The sequence below is a fragment of the Pygocentrus nattereri genome, chromosome 9 (genome assembly GCF_015220715.1).
Source record: "Pygocentrus nattereri isolate fPygNat1 chromosome 9, fPygNat1.pri, whole genome shotgun sequence".
In the NCBI taxonomy this organism is placed as follows: domain Eukaryota; kingdom Metazoa; phylum Chordata; class Actinopteri; order Characiformes; family Serrasalmidae; genus Pygocentrus; species Pygocentrus nattereri.
In genome coordinates, this window is record NC_051219.1 from 4,100,520 (window position 1) to 4,115,932 (window position 15,413).

General features: G+C 41.8%; 1 protein-coding gene and 1 pseudogene across 1 annotated transcript in view; one reads left to right on the forward strand and one right to left on the reverse strand.

The window, feature by feature from the left end:
• Window positions 1-15,413, reverse strand: part of LOC108413434 (adhesion G protein-coupled receptor E3-like) — a 49,309-nt gene that overhangs the window by 26,789 nt on the left and 7,107 nt on the right. The window lies entirely within an intron of this gene.
• The window catches only part of LOC108413433, a 36,053-nt pseudogene continuing 31,509 nt past the window's right edge, over window positions 10,870-15,413 (forward strand).

A 15,413-nucleotide genomic window follows, 5' to 3' on the forward strand; every position in this document is an offset into this window, starting at 1 on the left:
CTAACAGCCTTTGTGACGCCATGGGGGCTATATGAGTGGGTCCGTATCCCTTTCGGCCTCACAAATGCGCCCGCAGCATTTCAACGCTGTATGGAAGAGTGCTTGGAGGGGCTACGGGACGACATCTGTATTCCCTATCTAGATGACACGCTAGTTTTCAGTAAAACGTTCGAAGACCATGTGAATGACGTACGCAAAGTCTTGCAGCAGCTCAGGCAGCATGGCATCAAACTCAAACCCAGTAAATGTGATTTGTTTAAATCTGAAATACGTTACCTGGGAAGAATTGTTTCTGCAGAGGGAGGTCGAGTTGATCCTGCTGACTTTGAAGCTGTAAGAGCGTTGAAAGACGTCAGACCACAGTCTGTTGGTCAACTTAGAAGGGTGCTTGGTCTGCTGACTTACTATCGGCAATACATCAAAGACTTTTCCAGAGTAGCAAGTCCCCTTTATGATCTACTTAGGGCAGACACTGAAAAGGGTCTTTGTAGGAAAAAATAGTATTTGTAGTAAAAAAGGAGCAAAAGAAAAATTCAAAAGGAACTGTACTGTGCCATCCAATCAGCCAATCTACTGGAATGATGACCATTAGCAGACTCTTGAACAATTGATTGAGTCCTTGCTTAACCCACCTGTTCTAGCCTTCCCTGATTTCACACAACCCTTTGTTTTGCACACAGATGCATCACAGCAGGGCCTAGGAGCTGTGTTATATCAGAAGCAAAACGGTAAACTAAGAGTTATAGCTTATGGATCACGCACTTTGACGAAAGCTGAGAAAAACTATCATCTCCATGCAGGTAAACTAGAATTTCTCACGTTGAAATGGGCAATCACAGAAAAATTCCAGGACTATTTGTACTATGCCCCAACTTTCATTGCATACAGTGATAATAAGCCACTGACGTACATACTGTCGACAGCAAAACTGAATGCTACAACTTCTCGGTGGGATGCAGAGTTGGCAGACTTTCATTTCACTATTAAGTATCGACCGGCAAAAGAGAATAATGATGCAGATGCTTTGTCCAGAATGTCACTCGATGTAGAGTCAATGATGAAGAAATGTTCAGAGGATCTGTCTTCGGATGTTGTTATGGCTGCCATTCAGTCTGTTGAAGTTCAGAGGCAGGCCAGTGTAGACTGGTCAATTGCACTTGTGACCCAGGGCCCATCAGAACAAAGTGTGACAATAACTGAACCTGTCATTCCCATACCAAAGGACGAACTGAGAAAAGCACAAAAATCTGATCCATATATTAAGCCAGTGATTGAGCACAAACTGCAAGGTTGCAAGCCATCAGCTCAAATTGTAAAAGCATTCAGCTCAAAAGTAAAATGCCTCCTTCGTGAATGGGACAAATTGACAGTAGATGACGATGACATTATGTATCGGATTACTGCAACTCGTAAACAACTCGTGTTGCCGGAACAGTACAAGACAAAAGTGCTAGAAGAACTGCACAATAACATGGGGCATCAGGGTGTTGAAAGGACTGTATCACTTGTGTGTGACCGTTTCTTTTGGCCTCACCTGCAGTCGGTTGTTGAGCAGTATGTGACTAGAGCCTGTGTCTGCTTAAAGCAAAAAAAACCCAGCCGTGAGAGCAGAGCCCCTCTCACCAACATTGTAACTATGCAACCTTTTGAACTGGTCTCCATTGATTTCCTTCATCTGGATCAATGCAAAGGTGGATATGAATATATTCTTGTCATCGTTGACCACTTCACCCGCTTTGCGCAGGCATATGCCACAACATCTAAATCCGGTAAAGTAGCAGCAAACCTCATCTTCAATGACTATGCATTGAAATTTGGATTTCCAGCCCGAATTCACCACGATCAAGGTGGAGAATTTGAAAACCAGCTGTTTGCCCAGTTGAAGAAGCTCAGTGGTATCGCTGGGTCACGAACCACCCCTTATCACCCCATGGGGAACGGCCAGGTGGAGCGTATGAACCGGACATTGTTACAGATGTTAAAGACTCTTACAGAGAGACAAAAGTCAAGTTGGAAGGAACATCTGAATAAACTACTGTACGCCTACAATTGTACATGTACTGAAGTGACAGGGTATTCTCCTTTTTATCTTCTTTATGGGAGGTCACCTAGGCTTCCAAATGACATGTTGTTTGGATTGCACCCACAGTCAGATCCAAAAGAGTCACAGGGCTTTGCACAGACCTGGAAACAAGGAATGGAAGAGGCGTACACCATTGCGAGAAAGAATGCCCAAAAAGCCGCTGAGAGAAGATCAAAAAGAAGAGCAAAAGATGTTATGACACAAAGGTCAGGAGTTCAGCACTAAAGCCGGGAAAGCGTGTGCTAGTGAGAAATCTCTCACCCAGAGGGGGACCTGGCAAGCTTCGCAACCACTGGGAGGATAGTATCCATACCGTAGTGCAGCAAATGGGGTCAGATCTCCCCATCTATGAAGTAAGGCCGGAAAAAGGGAAAGGACGTTCCAGAATCCTACACAGGAATCTACTCATGCCTTGTGATCATCTCCCTTTCGAGACTTCAGACCCAAATCCTACGCCCAGAAAGAGGCAAGAGGCCAAGGCCTGCACCTCAAATTCAGGGACTGGATACTGACAGTGAGGATGAGAGTGATTATAGATATGCACCTCCACAAGTGCACACGAGACCAGAGGGCGGGCATGATCAACCAGAGATAAGGACTGAGAGCAATGCCCAGGCAGGGGAACAAACAGATGGAGTATTGGAAGAAGAGGCACCAACAGCTCCTGTTGAGACTCATGAAAATGTTGAAAGGGATTCAGTGGAGGTTAGTGAACCTCTTGCACACTCATCTGTTGAAATGCCTTCAACAAGTGTGACTGTCGAGTCAGAAGATCAAGTCTACCAGCGACCACAAAGAGACAAGCATCCACCAAAGCGAACCACATATGATCAGTTAGGAACTCCCTCATGTTACCAAGTTGAACAGACATGTGGTGGCCAGCCACCTTTGCCACCAGTGCCACTGCAACCTTTTCCAGGACTGATTGCTTTCCAGCCTCCTTATTACTGGCCTATGTACATGTATCAACCCCAATCAGTATAAATATTGGTCACCATTTGGGACAATTTATGGACTGTTTATTTAGGTTATTGCCATGAACAGTGCAAAGACTTTTGACTACAGACTGTGCCTTTAAGCATTACGTGGACACTACTACCATGCAAAGGGAAGCAGATCTATATTGGTCTCAGTAGAACTGTGAACAATCAGAAGGTTAAAAGAAAGCTGCCACTGTAAAATGCTGTCAGTTACTTAACTAGACAGTTATCATTGTAAAACTGTCAAAACTAAAGTGTGAAAAACTGGAAGTCGGTAAAAGGTACTGCGAGTGTGCCCCCTGCTGTTTAACAGAGTGTAATAGCTCCCGAGTTTCAGTTTCCATTTCTCAAAGCTTTAACCAGCATGTGAGTTGCACTAAAGCTATTCATCCTAATCAACACACACATTTAACTCATCTCATCTAGAGGTAACAGAAGTACACAAGTCCCTTACTTAAGTAAAGGCACTAGTAATCTAGTAAAAAAATGCTTGTACATTGTACTTGGACTGTCTGCATTATCATCCACAAATGTCCACCCATGTTTACTACATATTTGATTCTCTCTACTAAGAAAATATTTATAGATATTTATTTTAGCTGTTAATACTAAAGACCAGATCAAAGAACTCCTTTAAGGAAGACCAGCCAAACTCACAGACGAGATCAGCAGCAGCCAATTGCTTCCACTCTAAGGCCACTGTAAATGCTGGACTTCCTCCAGGAGAGTTTTGGAAATGGCCAAACACACTTTAGTCCTGAGCTGTTTCTGATTTTCTCTGTGTGAATCATCATTAATGTAGTGCTTTTGTCCAGGACTGTGTTTAGTCTCGATCTACAGAACTGGATCAACATTGTTTCCAGTGTTGAGCTTCTGATGAAGCGTCTCGGTGACTTGAGCATGTTTTGTGTCTATAAGAGAGGCCAGAACTGGAGCCTGTATAAATAGACTACTCAAAAAAATAAAGGGAACACTCAAATAACATCCTAGATCTGAATGAATGAAATATTGTCATTGAATACTTTGTTCTGTACAAAGTTGAATGTGCCGACAACAAAATCACACAAAAATCATCAATGGAAATCAAATTTATTAACCAATGGAGGTCTGGATTTGGAGTCACACACAAAATTAAAGTGGAAAGACACACTACAGGCTGATCCAACTTTGATGTAATGTCCTTAAAACAAGTCAAAATGAGGCTCAGTATTGTGTGTGACCTCCACGTGCCTGTATGACCTCCCTACAATGCCTGGGCAGCTCCTGATGAGGTGGCGGATGGTCTCCTGAGGGATCTCCTCCCAGACCTGGAGTAAAGCATCCACCAACTCCTGGACAGTCATGATGTCCCAGATGTGCTCAATCGGATTCAGGTATGGGGAACGGTCGGGCCAGTCCATAGCTTCAATGCCTTCATCTTGCAGGAACTGCTGACACACTCCAGCCACATGAGGTCTAGCATTGTCCTGCATTAGGAGGAACCCAGGGCCAACCACACGAGCATATGGTCTCAAAAGGGCTCTGAGGATCTCATCTCAGTACCTAATGGCAGTCAGGCTACCTCTGGCAAGCACATGGAGGGCTGTGCGGCCCTCCAAAGAAATGCCACCCCGCACCATTACTGACCCACTGCCAAACCGGTCATGCTGAAGGATGTTGCAGGCAGCAGATCGCTCTCCACAGCATCTCCAGACTCTGTCACGTCTGTCACATGTGCTAAGTGTGAACCTGCTTTCATCTGTGAAGAGCACAGGGCACCAGTGGCGAATTTGCCAATCCTGGTGTTCTTTGGCAAGTGCCAAGCATCCTGCATGGTGTTGGGCTGTGAGCACAACCCCCATCTGTGGACATCGGGCCCTCACACCATCCTCATGGAGTCGGTTTCTAACCATTTGTGCAGACACATGCACATTTGTGGCCTGCTGGAGGTCATTTTGCAGGGCTCTGGCAGTGCTCCTCCTGTTCCTCCTTGCACAAAGGCGGAGGTAGCGGTCCTGCTGCTGGGTTGTTGCCCTCCTACAGCCTCCTCCACGTCTCCTGGTGTACTGGCCTGTCTCCTGGTAGCGCCTCCAGCCTCTGGACGCTACTCTGACAGACACAGCAAACCTTCTTGCCACAGCTTGCATTGATGTGCCATCCTGGATGAGCTGCACTACCTGAGCCACTTGTGTGGGTTGTAGAGTCTCATGCTACCACGAGTGTGAAAGCACCACCAACATTCATAAGTGGCCAAAACATCAGCCAGAAAGCAGAAAGGTACTGAGAAGTGGTCTGTGGTCCCCACCTGCAGAACCACTCCTTTATTGAGTGTGTCTTGCTAATTGCCAATAATTTCCACCTGTTGTCTGTTCCATTTTCACAACAGCTGTGAAATTGATTGTCAGTCAGTGTTGCTTGTTTGTGGACAGTGGACAGTTTGATTTCACAGAAGTTTGATTTACTTGGAGTTATATTATGTTGTTTAAGTGTTCCCTTTATTTTTTTGAGCAGTGTATAAAGCTGCACTGAACAGAACATTTAAAGAACCAGCTTTGATCAGTTTCAGACAAGAACAGTCAATCCTTAGAAAAGGAGGTCAGACAGAGAGGAGAGAACCAATAAAGACATGATGATAACAGCATCAACCTGAACTCTTCTACAGTTCACCTACAGTGAAGCAGAGATACACATGAAGAAATCACACAGTCGTGTGGACTCACCTGAAGATTCCTGCAGCACAGAGTAGAGCAGAAACACCCAGAGCCACATCTTTACTGAGAGAACAGAGCTGTTCATCTCTCTCTGTCTCTCTATCTCTCTCTATCTCTCTCTCTCTGTCTTGCTATCTCTCTCTGTCTCTTGCTATCTCTCTATTTCTGTTTCAGAAATGTCTCTATTTCAGACAGAGTCTCTCTCTATTTCTGTCTCTGGTTCAGCAGTGTCCACTCTGAGAGAGCGAGAAGTGAAACAGGTGTTTTTCTTCTCCAGCTCTTTGACCACATCCTGAGAAAACTTCTACTTCTCTTCTTGCTGAGAGACTCCAAATAAGGAGATTAAAAAAAAACAACAACATGTAATTAAGTCATACTGCATTTTTACTCTGTTGTTGTTCATGTACAGTAATCAAATGTTATACGCACACACATAGAGCCTGGATTGCTAGAGCTTATCCCAATGGTAATCAGGCAGAGGCAGGATACACACTGGACAGGTCATAATGTTACTTCTAACTGCCGTGGACAGTAAGTATGTGCACTCCTCACTCACACCGGAAACAGAGCTGTTGCACGTGAACAGGGACAAACTTCACTCTGTCTGTCCTCTATCATCTCACCATCACTCGAAGGCTGCAGTGCAAAACGGCCAATAACATTTTTAGCCACACCTTTAAAGTGTTACACATTGTGGATCAGCCCTCACTTCAGCCCTTCACGTAGGACAGGCTGAACACACTGGCAAGGCTACTGCATGTTGGTCTGTCTGAAAAGTATGCCGAGCATTAAAACTCTTTTTGCGTCATTTTGTGGTGAAAGAAATTGACATCGAATTCCACAGAATCACCGGTTTGTCTTTAACAAAGAATAAACAAGAAATTAAGGAAACAACAACCATCTCTAATGAGATGGCAAGATCATGGTGAGGACATGTAGTTGCAGGGATGAATAGCAGCTCAGTCTTGTTAGGATTGAGCTTCAAATGGTGAGCTGACATTCACGAAGAGATGTCAGACAGACAGGCCGAGATGCGACTGGAAACCTGAGCATCAGAGGGTGGGAAGGAAAGCATCTTTCCCAACACCATCTCACTTTGTCAAGGAATAAACACAGGTGATTGTTTAGCTTCACAACACTCTGCGACAAGAGAACAGGCTTTTCTGCAGCATAACACAAAGGCTTTTTCCCTGAGTCTGCCAGCAGGTGAGGACACTGTGGTACAAAATGCAATCTCTCCAGGATGCACCCCCTGCATTAGATCTTTTCAACACTCTGGATTCATATTCATACCTATGGTAGTTCTGTTAGGGCTGCTGGTCTTCAGCAATAAGTACGCCCTTCTTAGGACTTCACCCACCAGAACAGCATACCCCACAAAAGGGATCTGGAGCCCATTCGCTACCTTAAGTGTAAGCCACTAAGAGCTGTCCACTTAATTTCTGTTGGTCAAAGTCTATCAAAATCTAAGTAGAGAACATGAGAACCAGTGTCCAATAAAAATTGCTGCACTTCCCATTTATTTCAGTCTTCACACCAGGACACTCCCCTACCAGTGATGGCTTTGGGGGACTATATAGAGGAACAGCACAGGCCAAACATTTGTTAAAATGCCCACTGTGCAGCAACAGCAATACAGACCCAGGGTCTCCACTGCTCCTGGGGGGGCCGCGGCGGGCGGGATTCCCTGGTCTTTCTCTGCCTTCCTCTGGCCTCTGGGGGGATGTTGTCGCAGCTTTCTGTCCTCGCTATTGAGTGCATCTTGTGACAAATTTATACTGTACTGCACTCACAAACACACACACACAAACACACACACACACACACATACATCACAGTCATTTGTGCAGTATTTCCAAGTGCTGTACGTCTCAGGTACACTTTCTTCTCTTTTCTCAGGAGCAGCAGTTGGTGAACCATTGCCGTGGCATTTGTGCTGTGTTCTTTCTGCCCTTTTGTTATTTCCCTTTTTTACCCCCCCCCCTTATCTCTCCTCTCCCTTCTCTACAGATTCCCCTGGCCTGTCAAGTCTGGCATGATGTTGACACATTTCATTAAAATATCAAATGTATAAACAAAATGAAATTAAATAATTAAAAAATAAAGAAAGAAAGAAAGAAAGAAACACTGACAGGATGAGCCTATAATCTATAGTGCTCATTTTGGAAAAGTAAATTTGTTTGGCACAGTAACGCAGTCTGACCATAATTCTGATTGCAAATCTGCCAGACAAGACAGGCAAAAAAAAAAAAAAAACAGCAATACAGACTTCCAGCACCTCCTTTCAGAGTGCAAGGTTACACTTGCACAGGCGTGCTTCAGGTGGCAGCACAACCAGGTGCTGAAGAAGCTGGCAGAGCAGTTGAAGAGCTGTAGGGTCAGGGCAAACAACTTCACAGGTTGCCAGCAAACTCTCGTTATCTTTGTCGAACCCGAGAAAACAGACAGAAGCCAGCTTTAGGAAAGATAACACCTCTGCTTACTCTTGAAAAGGCATGGGAAATGCATGTTGACCTGGACAAGCAGCTATTTGTCCCACCCAGGGAACAAACAGATTAAAGAGCAGATGTTGTGATGTAGTATTTATTCATTTTTAAATACTGTGCTCACTTTCCCTTGGAAGGAGGGGATACCAGCAGCAGACAAGTTCTAGTGGCTCAAGTTCTCTGAATTGGCATCAGAGTTCAATGAGTCTGGATGGACAATGACCGTCCACCCAGCAGAAACTGGATACAGAAGCTGTGTGCAGAGGTCAGCAATCCAATCCATGCTGATAGTATGACTGGAGCAAACCTACAGATAGACATTAATGGTCAGGCAGAGGATGCTGAGAAGTCAGGCTACTGGCTGTGGCCCTGGAGGAAAGACCATTTTCCAGAGTGCAGCACTTCAATAAGGGCAGCTGGGAGATGTACTCGGCAGGGGCTAAATAACAGAGAATGAAAGTTTTTTGTGCTGTAGTTGTCTGTTTAGTAAATTCTTATGAATTATTTCAAAAGTGGGGAAATGAAAAATGGGGGTCTCTTAGTGGTGTGGAGGCACAGACCTGTTGGAATGGGGGTTTCCTTATAAGCACAGTCTGATCACCTATGAAGACACAATACACTACTATTAGGTTTGTGCACCTGAAACTAAGCAGCAACAATCTCAGATCTCTGTCTGATTATGGAGCAGTAGGTGGCAGCATTTCTTTAAACTTCACTCATCATACACAGATATAAGGGCAGCACCTATCACACACACATACTGGTGACAGGGTCAGCCTGAGTATTAAACCGAAGGTCACATATTTGAACCCCTTATGGTCAGCCTTAATTAATTAACACTCGGATGATTTAGTCACCTTAATAATCAACACTCACTCCTCTGGTATTATTGCTACATCTGTGAAGGCTGCCTGGTAGCATCAATAGCAATTTTCCCAGTGGACTAAAAAGTTAAAAAACGCATAACAGCGAGCATTTAAAAATGTTTTTCGTTTAAAAAGAAATGCTTGGAAACATAAATATGCATGTAGGCTAAAAAACAGGTTTCTAGAACTGTATTTACATTAAACAAACCAGAGAAATTACTCAGTCATTCAATATAAACGTAGCATGAATTTATGTCTAACAAGGAGGAGATTTCAGTGATGAAAGCTGCCTCTTCAGATGAGCTAATGGTGAAGCTAACATACAAAGAATGGCGTGTTTACGAGTGCATTAATATTTATCTTTATACATTTTTAAATGACTAATATGAGTGTTGTACAGTCCTGCTGTTCATTCTGACTCATCAAGCTATTATCATTCTGTTATGATTAGGAAGTACAGCAACTTAGATTTGGCCAGTTTAATTTGAGGCACTTTAATTCTGTTAATAGCTTTGGCTTTGAATTTACTCTTCAACAACAACAAAAAAAATGCAGTAAATGTGCTGGGCACTTTTTACAGCGTGTCTATTGTTGTGCTTCAGTAGATGTCAGGTAACACTGAAAAATAGTGTTACATTTGAGAAGTTTGATTTAGATGCAATGAATAATTTCAAATCTAATATTGTGGATTGTCTACAATAATGTGCACATTCATGAAAAGACTGGAAATGTCTGATTGAAATACTGCAAAGTTATTCTTTGAAACACAGTTCTAAAGTAACCCTGTAAGAGGTATGCCTTAAAATAAATGGCCAATTCCAGAGTAACTGTTATGTAGGTGCTCTGTAATTACAGAGTGGTATGAATCCATGTGATGTGATCAGGTTACATCACAGGTATTCCACAGTAATAATGCACAATAAAATAAGTGGGGTTGATGTAGCACAATTAATCGATTTCATTTTAAGATGAGTGGGCGTCTGTTATTGCTGTATAAATACCATCACATTACAAAATGATTTAAAGCTGAAACTGATTACAATGTCACAACCCTAGCAAAGTAAATGTTAGGAAAACTGGGATTTACAGTTTCGTCAGTACACACTTCTTTTTCCACCTGGAAAAGACTTCTGAAACTTTTCCATTCTGATTGGACTAATAATTATGTCAGTACCCATGTATAGTTATCATTACCACATGATAGTTAAATACTGTTACAACTATTAAGATACATGTGTAATTACATATGCTGTGCTACTGTAAACCATCTATAACAGTGACGAAATCATCAGTAGTTACATTGTTCATGTGTTGTTCATGTGTAACTACACAGTGTGTAGAGCCCATATAAAGTGGGACCAGTTAAAACCATCCATTATCAGTCTTTTACCTACAAGTGTGCACTTCAAACCTTGAGGAGCTGACCTGTTTGCTTTTCACTGTTAGCATTGAAAGAATGTCTAAAGGACAGCACGTAGTTGCTATTTATAAAATAGTGATACACGTACTTTAACACCACAGTAAATAGGGTAATTAAAGTTATTACATGATAACCATAACTTGGTGATATAGACAACAATGGTGGGTTTTCCATAGTGCTATTCTGATCATACTGAAAATCACAGGTATGACAGCCCCAGGCTCAGGCTTCATGGGCAGATCTTATGCTAAATGGCAAAAAAAAAAAAGACCAAAAAAACCAAACAGGAAAAAATACTTCAGCACTTCCTTCTGTGGTAACAAACCTGTCTGTCGCAAACCGGTTTGAACTGAAAGTAACATCTACAGCATCCGGTTTGTGAAAAGACCATCATTTTCACTGCTTGGGGAGTGAGCTAAGAGGTACAGTTACAGAGTTGTGGACAACCAGAAAGTGCTTTTGGACTTAATGACCAAATGCCTTTCTGAAGATGGAAGTTCAGACTCCAGATCACGGAGCTCCTGTCCAGACCAACATCACAGCTCAGACAGGAGGAACTGCTTGTGCTCCTGTGTTTGATGGGAGTACTATTCAGTCGCTGACAGTTATAAACAACATATATGGAGGTAACATATGGAATTTTGGTAATACTTTACAATAATGGGCTTTTATAAACAGCAAATGAATCATTATGCAATAGTTCCTTAATTATGTAATTATTTTGCAACTAAAGAACTGTTGTTTTAAGTTATACACATAGAAATGTTTGTAATAGGTGTTGCATATTTAATTTTAATTTGTTGCTAATCAATTATTGTTGATTGCCTAATATTGATATATTAGTTAACTAATGCTTAATGCTCAGTTGTTTCTTTTGTAACTGGTCAAATTCTTGAAAATCGAGGGCTCAACTGACAATTTCTGTCTTATTTATTCATTAACCACATATTCACTTCTGCTTACTACTCTGCTAATGAGCTGATTATCTTTGAACGAATCTTCTGATTTTTTTTTTTTTGAGCTTTACTGGATACTTTCCTTCACTTTCATACATTCAATTGTCTCACTATTCTTAGGCCTGTCGTTGGATTTTCATTATTAATTGCTACTTTATTTAGCAATTAAAAGGAATTAAAAGCAATTAGTTCATAATTGCTACTTAGAATCCTTCCAAGTAATTCATGATCTTCACTAATTATACTATGCACTCATTATTACCACATGAATAGTTACTTATTTTTAATCAATCTATTAGTTTTGTGTCCCTTGAATTGGAAAATACATAACAATCACCATGGGGGCAGTTGTAGGCTGGAGGTTAGGGAACCAGCCTTGTGATCAATAAATTTCCTAAATTTCCTTCGGGATCAATAAAGTATCTATCTATCTATCTATCTATCTATCTATCTATCTATTTATCTATCTATCTATCTATCTATCTATCTATCTATCTATCTATCAGAAGGTCACAGGTTCAATGCCTTGAGCTGATAGGACGTGACTGAAGTGCCCTTGAGCGAAGCACTTAACCCCCAACTGCCCCCCAGGCGCTGTGGATAGGGCTGCCCACTGCTATAGCCAAGTGTGCTCACTGCCCCTAATATGTGTGCATTCACTAGCGTGTATGTAGTGTTTCACTGCGCAGATGTCCTGTTGTCGGACTAATAACAGATCATTTATTCATCAATTTAGTTATTCTAAAGTATTCTACTTAATAAACCATCCTTAAATCAAAGAAAAAAATCTTTACACTTGCTAATCTCTTCCATTAAACAGTTTTTATATGTAACAAGACTGACTTAGTCCATAGTCAGGGGAAGCTGATTTCTGATAGGTGGAACTTGGTGACACTGACGTCATGTGTTCACCCAGAGGGTTCTGGGAATTGTAGTCCTGAGAGTCATGGCTGGAGGGAACGTGTAACAGTACTCCCACCCAAAGAGTCCAGAACAGCCAAGGAACAAAGCCGATCATAACGCTCACTGATAACACGACCAGAATCATGACCGCAGCACTGGACAGGCAAGAAACTCCTACGACGACCAAAGATGTAATTCAGGAGTGAGCAGGGAAGAACCTTCCACCTAAGCCAAGAAGCAAAATCTGTGATCAATCCAGGATCCAAGACTTTGTGGGCTAGAATGCAACATTGCTTCTCAAAGCTGAATCCCTCCCAATCAACCAGACATTGGAACTCCTCTGCTGAGTCCAGAGGGCAGTAAAGACAGGATCTCTCCCACTCGAGGGGGTGGTATAGTGTCATGCCTTGAAGGACAGGTTTGAGCAGGGACACATGAAAGGAATGAGAGATATGATAATGGGGGGCAAGTCCAGTTTGTAAGTGATGTCATTTAACTTCTTGAGCATTTTAAATGGATAAACTGGGCTCAAATGTACAGTTATGTAAAAGAAACTTTTGAATAAATTAGGAAATTAAAAAAGCTCAGATCCTGAATTTAAATGCCTGTGTCACGATTGGCCCCTCCCGGCCCACAGCTCCTCAATGAGTTGAGAGTGAATGAAGTTTCCTTTGGCACTGGAATCAATCAGAGCTGAAATGACAGAAGAAATTTGCTGGCCGTAAAAAGTCTGTGCGGACAGGCACAACAGTCATGCGAACATGGCCAGCACCACCACACTACATGTCCAGACCTGCTCTTAAATGAACAAAGCCTCTATTCTACTCACAGTCATGATGAGTCACAGTGAAGGACTTCTTCAAAGCCATCTGCCTCCCTGGAACCACGTAATTCACTCAAAATGGGAACTGAATGCTTAGAAATTGAGCTTTTCTTGGTGTGATTGGCCAGCGCTGTTAATATGACCGAATTCAGCCCTCTACAAAATGTGACTAGTAGTGGCGATGCGTTCCATCCACTACTTGCAGCTGAAGTGCAAAATTTCAAAGCATAGTCAGAACAGTATGTTTCCTTTGATTAAAATTGATCAAAACCTCTCTGTTAATCTTTCCTTCATAAAGGTGATCAAAAACAATGCAAAAATTATTCACACAATGAATCATGTTTGTGGCCAACTTGCCATAACCTTTCTAAAGCCCAAGCTCAGAAAAGAAAATTTCACCTGAGGTAGGTTCTTAAAAAAATGAACTCAAATGAAGGAGGAAACTACATTTATCAGAGTTACCATTCAAATGTCTTTGGCTTACATCACACCAGCGGCCTCAATGGAAGTAGGAGGACCAGCAGATAAACCAAGGCTCTGAAGTTGAACACTGAAATCTTTACCACTAGTAACTAGCTGTAAATTGAATTGGTTGTTCTTTCTGTTGTTGGTGGCGAGGTATTCTGTAAAGAGACAAACTTGGTCAGACGAGTGCAGGTAATATGAGGAAAAAAAGGGTTTATTAGTTTGTCCAAAATCCACAGTTGAGGTCAAAAAACAGGCAACGGTCAGATCCAAAATGAGCCCAGCAATAAACAAACATCACATTGATTAGTACAGGCACCAAAATCCAAAAAGGGAAAAGTCCAAAGAGCCAAGGCTGGAGGGCTGTATGACATCATATCACTGGATAAGTCATTTAATGTGTATATATTTTTTAGAATAAATGTGTTGATTAATTTATGTATATTTTCATTCTTTCATTCTTATGTTCACTTGTTATTCTTCAATGCTTTATTGACTGCTTGGTATCAGCATTTGCAGGTTTAAGTCAATTTAAGAAAGTTCTGATTTGTTGTCATTTCTTTACTCCAGCTCAGAAATCTTCCACGCCCAGCAACAGCACAGGTCAGGATGGAGACACTCCTGGTGATCAAGCTATTACTGAAGGTAAAATGTCTATATAGATAGATTTGGTTATTGAGTAGTATGTCACTGCAGTGGTTTGTGAATGGTGTGTCTTTTATGCACATGAGGTACTGCATGAAATGTTTACCAGACATTTTATTGTTGAATAATCCATAAACCTATGTGGTACCTACATGTACCTGGTACATTCATGACATGTTCTTGAACAGTACAGTAAAAATACATAATTCTTTAGAAACATTAGTTAAATACATTTTTTGTGATAAGCAATGACTATTAGGTAATACGCTGAAAACAGTAAATGATGCTTTGTGCAACTTCATGTTATGAAAATAGTTTATATCTGGGAACAATTACAACACTAAGCATATTGTATTAAAAATCCATATTACATTCAGCATTCCCTCCCTAAAAAAAATGTTTCAGGACAATTGATACAAAAGTGGTGCAGATTAGGTAACAGGTAAGAAATAAATATATATATATATATATATTGGTTTATGTGGGTCTTGTTTGTTCTTTGTTCAGTAAAACCCAAATTAGACACTTCTAAATGGTTTATTCTTTGCCAAATATATCCATTATTCCTCCTCAACACATTTCCAAACCATCTCAACCTGGCCTCTCTGGCTTTATCTCCAAACAGCTCCACCTTCACCGTCCCTCTGATCTGCTCATTTCTAATCTTGTCCATCCTTGTCACTCCCAACGAAAATCTCAGCATCTTCATCTCCGCCACCTCCAGCTCAGCCTCCTGTCTTTTAGACAGAGCCACAGTCTCCAAACCAAACATCATAGCAGGACGCACTACTGTCTTGTAAACCTTCCCTTTCACTCTTGCTGCTATCCTTCTGTCACACATCAGCCCTGACATCCGTCTGCACCCACTCCATCCTGCCTGCACCCTCTTCTTCACCTCTTTTCTACACTGTCCATTGCTCTGGATGGTTGACCCAAGATATCATGAAGTCATCCACCTTTACGACCTCTACTCCTTGCATCTTCACCTTTCCACCTGCCTCCCTCTCATTCACACACATGTATTCCGTCTTGTCTCTACTGACCTTCATTCCTCTCCTCTCCAGGATTTTGTCAAATAACCTGGTTAAAAAGTCCA